At 44.4% G+C, this 7,821-nt stretch overlaps 1 long non-coding RNA gene across 2 annotated transcripts in view; it reads left to right on the forward strand.

Annotated features, from left to right (window-relative positions):
- LOC148896546 (uncharacterized) overlaps positions 1-5,874 on the forward strand; it is a 20,137-nt gene extending 14,263 nt beyond the window's left edge. The window contains exons 5-6 of one of the 2 annotated variants that reach the window (XR_016115284.1): positions 2,385-3,557; positions 3,617-5,874. This is a non-coding gene — a long non-coding RNA (uncharacterized LOC148896546). Of the gene's footprint in view, positions 1-2,384 lie in introns of both variants that reach the window. The other variant, XR_016115283.1, reaches the window with a different exon arrangement.
- Positions 5,875-7,821: the final 1,947 nt, after the last annotated feature.

The raw sequence follows: 7,821 nt of genomic DNA on the forward strand, positions 1-7,821 counted from the left end.
CACGCGGTGCGCTTGTAATGGCTGGCGCGCAGTTCAACCCGCCACGGACACTCACGGGCAAATGAAACACGACACAAGAAACTAAATATTGTTCAATAAAAACGAAATGAAACAATTATTACCTGCAACACAGTATGGCAGAAGGGATGGGTGAAGTCGCATGGGTTTCGTCTTGTGATTAACTGCGATAGAAAAGCGCATATGCTCCAAAGTTCCACTCGACAAAACGTGAAGTAAATAATGACACAAAAAGTAATCTGGACTCGAAATGAATCAGGGAACTAATTAGATAACACTAGACAGTACAAAAGGGGAAACAAAATAAGATATTGTCATGAAAATGCGCGTTAATCAAGACCAACAGAAAATTGCGACTCACCCTGAATCTCCTCGAGATTGTTCTGGAAACTATGGGCGGGACATAGTGCCACACTGTGCGCCGTTGCGTCACTTCCTTCATAATTTAATAATCTAAGCGCACAACACCGTTACATACACCCCCCTTAAATTATGCAGAAGTGAGGCAACATACACACGGAAGACAACAGAAAGACCAACAGGCAAAATAGACAAGGTTATCGGGCAAGGATGTACAAGGAAGTCAATCATAGGAATTCTTCTTTCAGAAGTGTGAAGGAATAGGGTGGTTCAAAACCCATCCTATCACAGACTAGTAGAAATGCCATTTACATTTCACAAAACAGCACATAACTACACCCGTTACTGAGAAGCCATAAAGATAATGGCGACAATTGGCACACAGCACAAGCCCAAAAAAAAAAGAATCAAATGGTCATATTAAACCCACATTAATGTTGGCATCCCGACTCTCTGATAGGACATTTCACATATCAGCCTGTCAGGGGGTTTAACTGTCCTACCACATCTCGTGAAATTGATGGGGCCCTGTGTGTCTTGTGGTTGTGTGCAAATTACCTCCTCAAGTTCAGTCTCATCTGGGGGTGAGTCAGGGGTCGAGCGTGCTATGTCAAACACCGGGTCTGTGGAAAGTTCAGTCTGTGTGTGGATATCATGGCCTGCTGACTGATTCTCTCACTGACATCTCCTCGACATGCATCGGCGGAATCATGCTCTGAAGAGAAGTGCTCATGTTCCTCTGTCTGAGCAGGAGACTGCATGACCCAGTTCTCAGTGCGCAGCTGAGTGTCCTCCTGATCATCAGGAACTGAGCTTTTGTCACTCCCACAATGTGCGTCCATCTCTGACCCCTCTGAACACGAACCAGGCTCCACCTGCCCCGAGAATGTCAAGAAGTCAACCGGGAGCAGTAAGTTCCTGTGTACGACCTTCTCTCTGCCTGTGGCATCATCTCGGATCCTGTACACATTGATCAACGGTTTCACAGACACCACGTCATAAGGGGTTGACTCCCAACGATCCGCAACCTTCCGCTTGCCCTTCTCGCCTCGATTGGCTAGTAGCACCTTGTCACCAACAGCCAATGGCGACCCCTTGACTTTGCGGTTGTAGATCTGGGCGTGGCGGGTCTGTTCCTTGGCTGCATGCTGTTGAGCAAAGCCCGTCGTCTCATGTACTGTGCAGTTGTAGCAGAAAGTCAACATATTCAACATTTGTGGCCATTTGGACCTAGACTTTGGGGGAAGTGTTCTGATCATCCCTCCAAGGGTCCGGTTGAATCTTTCTGCGATGCCATTACCCATGGGATGATACGGTGTTGTGTGGGACTTATGCACCCCTGCCATCTCAAGAAGATCCTTGATGAGTCTACTCTCAAAGTTGGCTCCCTGATCCGAATGGATCCTTTTGGGGAACCCATAAATGCAGAAGAACTTGTCCCACAGGCAGCGGGCAACTTGCTTTCATGACAATATCTTATTTTGTTTCCCATTTTGTACTGTCTAGTGTTATCTAATTAGTTCCCGTATTCATTTCGAGTCCAGATTACTTTTTGTGTCATTATTTACTTCACGTTTTGTCAAGTGGAACTTTGAAGCACATGTGCTTTTCTATCGCAGTTAATCACAAGACGAAACCCATGCGACTTCACCCATCCCTTCTGCCATACTGTGTTGCAGGTAATAATTGTTTCATTTAGTTTTTATTGAACAATATTTAGTTTCTTGTGTCGTGTTTCATTTGCCCGTGAGTGTCCGTGGTGGGTTGAACTATGCGCCAGCCATTACAAGCGCACCGCGTGTTCTGCCGAGTCTCCGCCCATGATGCGTTCAGGGACATCTTGTAAATAACAGTGAACTTGTGTTGTATTCTCTGACAAAGCTCTTCGGATGAGGAATGAAATGTCCAACACCTTCAGAGAAGTATAGAAGACGGCTGAAGAAACCTTTTCTTCAAAAGGTTCAGTTACTGAAGCTTTAAACTGCTCGTTATGCATTGCATTGCAGAAACCAGAGTGCCCGGGAAAATAAACTCATGCAAGCAAAGGGAGAGCATGCAAACTCCACGGAAAATGGCTGTGGTCGGAATTGAACGCTGCACTTCTGCACTGTTGTGAGGCCGGTGTGGTAAGTGTCATGACGACTGAGTTTGACACTTTCTTTCATCCTATCTGATGATTGATTGAAATGATTTTTAACATCTCATATTTTTGGTGCATCTTGGATAACAAGGTTTCACGTGCTAATGAGAACCACATTTACTTTTTTCAGCTCATGTCACTTTACAGGGTCTGCGTGTACTGCATATGATTGAACAACATTTTTAACCCTCAAAGGGAGTTTGTTTTGGAAGCAGGTGGGTCAATAACCCCATCCCATATTTCTGGACACAGAGCCCTATATGGGGGCGCTGATTTTCGACATCCAGCATGTGTGTCTAATTCCTGTGTAATGTTGGATCAGTTCTGCAAATTTTACGCACAATTGAGAGTTGCAGCGTCCATAATCACCCGTAGCTACATACCTCACGCAATGTCCGGAGAGGTGGTGGTTTCCTGCAGATGAAAGGTAACAACAAAGACATTTTTGGCATAACACACTGTAAAAAGAGGTGCGAGTCCTGGAGAATGATGGGAAGACTAATGGACCCGTGAAGTTTGACGTTCGTCTGTTTAGGCCATCAGGAAAGAAGGTCCTGCAACAGAAGGTCTACAACAGGTGACAATCTGCCCATCAAGTTGTTCATATCAGTTTCTGAGGCATAACTCATTAATCACCTTCAATGATTGCACCACACAGACGGACCACAGCAAGAAGGACTTAATTCACAATGGATGTTTAGTGACACCAAAATAGGAATATAAATTGAAAGCAAAAAAAGAGTGGATCATTCTCCCTTAATGAAAGTAAAGAAGTCCAAGATGGCGCCCGAGTAGGCAGCCGTCAGCAAGTGCTCTCATGAGCCTTGCTTTTTTTTGTGTTTTCTTTCGTCACTTTGAGTTGTTGTGCGTCGTGTGAAATGCATATGGTTTGTTTTTCAGTATTTTTGGCCACAACATTCATCAAGGAGGAGACTCTGCTGAGCGGTTGCGCCTTTGCACAGCACGAATATGCCAGCACTGCTTTTGATTTGGGAGGAATGTCAGTGCCATTTGACTGTCATCGCTGGACAGCTCTGGGGTGATTGTGTTTTTTTGCATCTGTAATGGGCAGCATTTTCACAGCGCCGCTTTGTTCAGGGGAAAGGTTGGTGCTGTTGGACAGTCTGCGGCTGGATGGATGCATGGCTTGAGGAGCCCGCGATGAGAAGATAGGAGCGTCAGCACAGGGCGCCGATGCGGATGTGGAACTGTCGCGACTAGGAATTGAAGCGGATTTACGTGGAACAGGAGATGTGAGACAATCTGTTTTCGTCAATGGATGCTTTGTGTTTGCTTCTTCTTTGTTCCCTTTCATCTTACTTTCATCACTTTGCCGCTTTGAAATTATTTCTCCACTGTGAGACTAATAAAGGCTAATCCAATCCAATCACATGAAATGTAATACAATTGCAATGCAATTGTAGTGCATACTGAATAGTACACACGACTTACGAAACACACTAAATGTAAGCAGGAGACAATGACTGAATCGTTTTGCCTGAATCAGGACAACAAAGATTGTTAGAATTCCTGAAGCCACACAGGAGGCCTCTAAAAGAAAATTCATTATGGAAACAAGATGTGGAAACAAATGGATGTGTGGTATGTCAGATAGCTCACTGACGACTCAGAAAATAATAGGGCTAGAACATCTCACCCTGGGTATTACCTTTTCCTTCCTCTTCTGCCTACCGATTTGGCAGACGAAGAGCTATTCCTCCCACATGTAGCACTTTTTGCTTCTTTCTGAATCAACAGCTGCAGCCCAAACTGTACGCTATGAAAACCCTAATGACTTCTTCACCCAACAAGCGGTGCTGGATGAGGATGTGAGATTAAAAATAATTTGAATATTTATGAGCATCACCATTGTGTTGATTTAAGGACTGAAGAATGAAGCCACGGGAGGCAAGAAGCAGACAATGCTAATAAAGGTGTGAATGGATTTTTTTTCATCACAATGTGGCAACAAATAGATTTAGACTTCCATGCTTGTGGTGCACCTTGAAACCTGTCAGAGAAAAATAAAATGTTGCATTTCCTTTCACATTGACTAAATAATGTAGATAACGATGCAAACATTCAGTGAGTTTGACACTTTCTGTCCTCTGAGCTGTGAACTAAATTTTGACATCTCATATTAATGTTGTATCTCTGCTAACACCCTCAACTTGTGACAAAAGTCTGATTTCTTGTCATAGACTGATACATACCCTACAAAAGGAACATTGGAACATCAGATCACCTCAAATCTGTAGACATCAACATTAAATTTACTCGTGAGGACATTAAAGAGAACCAACTAGCCTACTTGGATTGTAAAGTAATTTTAAAAGAGGACAGAGCGCTAAAAACAGAGGTGTTTAGGAAGGCTATGCACACTGACCAATACTTACTGTTTGACTCTAACCACCCTTTACAACACAAATTAGGAGTTGTCAGAACCCTCCAGCATATGGCTAAACTAATACCAACTAGCATTGAAGGTAGTGAAAAGGAGTCAAAACATATCAGGCGAGCACTCACTAACTGTGGGTACCCGCAGTGGTCATTCAACAAATGTCAGAAAGAAAGAATAGGGAATGAAACCAATAATTCTCAAGATACAAAAAGGAGGGGAGTAGCAGTACCGTACATTGCAGGAGTTTCTGAAAAATTACAGAGTCCTTTGGCAACACAAAATTCCTACTTATTTCAAACCGATAAACACATTAAGGCAAAAATTAGTGCATCCAAAAGATAGGCTACCAAATGAAAAACAAAGTAATGTAGTTTATTTCATACATTGTAAGAATGAAAATTGTAAAGAGCAGTACATTGGGGAGACTCAACAAATTCTCAAAAAAATACTTTATCAACATCGTAGGGACAATACAAGTGGGCCTCAGTGAGCAGTACATTTGCACCTAAAAGCTAGCAACCACTCATTTGACGACAATGAGGTTAAAATTTTCGCGAAAGAACATAAATGGTTTGAAAGGGGGGTAAAAGAAGCGATTCTTATAAAACAACAAAATCCTTCTTTAAACCGGTCTGGTGGGGTGAGGTTCAATTTGGATCGTTCATACAAAGCCTGCTTAGGCAAAACAGGTTAGGCAACATTCGTAATGCTGATGAGGTGATACCGGTGGGGGTGGGGGAAACGGGCCAGTCGTTAGTCAGGAATGTAGGAACAATCAGTAGGGCCACAGGGAGTGGTCCTCTGCTCTCCCCAACCTGAGAGTAGGGACCTATCATAGCTATGTCCGGCGCCGCCACGGCTGGACATTAGGGATATATAAATAGGGCCGATACGACCAGTCAGAATTTAGTTCGCTGACGAAGCCTCTTGGATAGGAGGCGAAACGTCCGAAACCTTCAAATTTGTACAGATGACGGCTGAAGAAACCTTCTCATCGATGGACCACTCCTGTACGACGTGTGTGTATATATATATATATATGAGTGAGAGAGATCGGTAACGGCACGGAAGTAACACGGGTGGCTTTCAGAATGCTCCGACGGAGACGGTATTGTGCTATCGGCAAATATAGTCAGAAGGCACAATCAAGGAAATGACAAACAGCTGTGGGAACCCAGGTGCGTGAAGATGGGAGGGGCCGTCTCCAGGGAGCAGCGGAGGAGGTGACAGGAGGGGCGGGGCGTGCCCAGGACGGCGACGAGATGTGACAACCTGTTCCCGCTCGGTTGCGCCGGTGTAGTCTCTGTTGTTCCGCTGTCTTCCGTCAGTACGCAGGTTGGTCCGGTTTGTCCACTCGGTTGTCTTATTCCCTGTTTTGCCCAACATGTCTCAGTAAAGACCTTTTCTTTACTGTCTCAGTAAAGACCTTTCTTTCTCCACCGTGTATTTTGGATTCAACTCCTTACTATTTTTCCTCGTCCCTCGAGTCCTGTCACCACTCCTCGAGCAGGACGTGACATAATACACCGGCCCAACCGAGCGGGAACAGGTGGCTTTTATAGCCAGAAGGCACAATCAAGGAAATGAGCAACAGGTGAGTGAGTCCGGAGAGCAGGGAGTGGAGGGGAGGGGCACGCTCCTGACGCTGAGGAGGATGTGACAGTGCCCCCCCCCCCCCCCCCCAACGGACGTCCCCTGGCGGCCCACCCGGTTGGGAGGAGTGAGCCGAGTGGAATGCTTGGGTGAGAGATGGGTCGAGGATCCGGAGAGCAGGGAGGGGAGGGGCGCGCTCCTGGCGCTGAGGAGAATGTGACACATATTGACTAACAACCTGTGCAGATCGGACCGAAATGACAATGTTTTAATTTTCTCAATTTTCAATCTTAGTTGCTAGAAGAAACATACTTTTTCATGAATATTTATTGGATTGGATTTGCCTTTATTATTCTCGCAGTGGAGAAATTTACATTTTACAGCAGCAAAGTTATGAAAGAAATGAAAGTAGAAAAGCAAAATACAGAAGCTGCTGGAAAGGCAGCCACTCTCGCGGCGCCGTCTTGAAGTGAAAAGAACAAAAAAACTAAATAACAAATAACATGACAACACAGAGAGACATTCATTCTTAAGCACTTTCTGTACCTTCTTTGTTACATAAAGCAGTTCCAGATGAAAGAGGAGAGGATCAAAACGTCTCTTCACCAGTGGATCAGGGATATCATGGTGGAATGTGCACGTCGACTACAAGCTACATGTGAAATCAAACACCCAGCTGTAGCATCCATTGACGAAAAGAGATTGTCTGACTCATTCAAGTCAGAAAAGTGAGCTTACTTATGTATGTTCATCAGTGTGAACTGTGGGTCTGCATCTGGCTGGTGAGAAGTTGAATATAAGGTTCCATTCTAGTTACAGCCAGTCTCAAGCACTGATGCAAATGTTCTTCTGTCAATCTTGATTTCATCGGAGATTTCAGCAGTTTCATATGAGAAAAGCTTTTCTCGCAGATATACGTGCTGCCAAAAACTGTGGACATTTTCATTGCATGTTTTCGCCGACAGACCTACGGCATTATATGCATCTTTCTTCTCGGGACACAACTCCTCCGCGACAGCATCCATACATTTCTTAACAAACTCTTCGTCCGTGAAAAACTTACCGCTGCTTGCTATCAGCTTAGCAACCCGAAAGCTGGCCCGAACGGATGCCTTCTTCAGCTGAGCTTGGCGTACAAATGTATTCTGCTGAGATAGTAGTCCACTTTTCGCTTTGAGAGTTTGTCTGCTCGTATTTGGCCTTGCAAGCTTAAAGAATTTGTCAAATCTCTTTATTTGTAGAATGGTGGTTATCAAATCTCCCAGGGAAGTGCCGTTATATTGTAAAGTGTATTCTATTAAACATGAAT

The sequence above is a fragment of the Hippocampus bargibanti genome, linkage group LG06 (genome assembly GCF_051943395.1).
Source record: "Hippocampus bargibanti isolate YZ-2025 linkage group LG06, ASM5194339v1, whole genome shotgun sequence".
Taxonomy (NCBI): Eukaryota; Metazoa; Chordata; class Actinopteri; order Syngnathiformes; family Syngnathidae; genus Hippocampus; species Hippocampus bargibanti.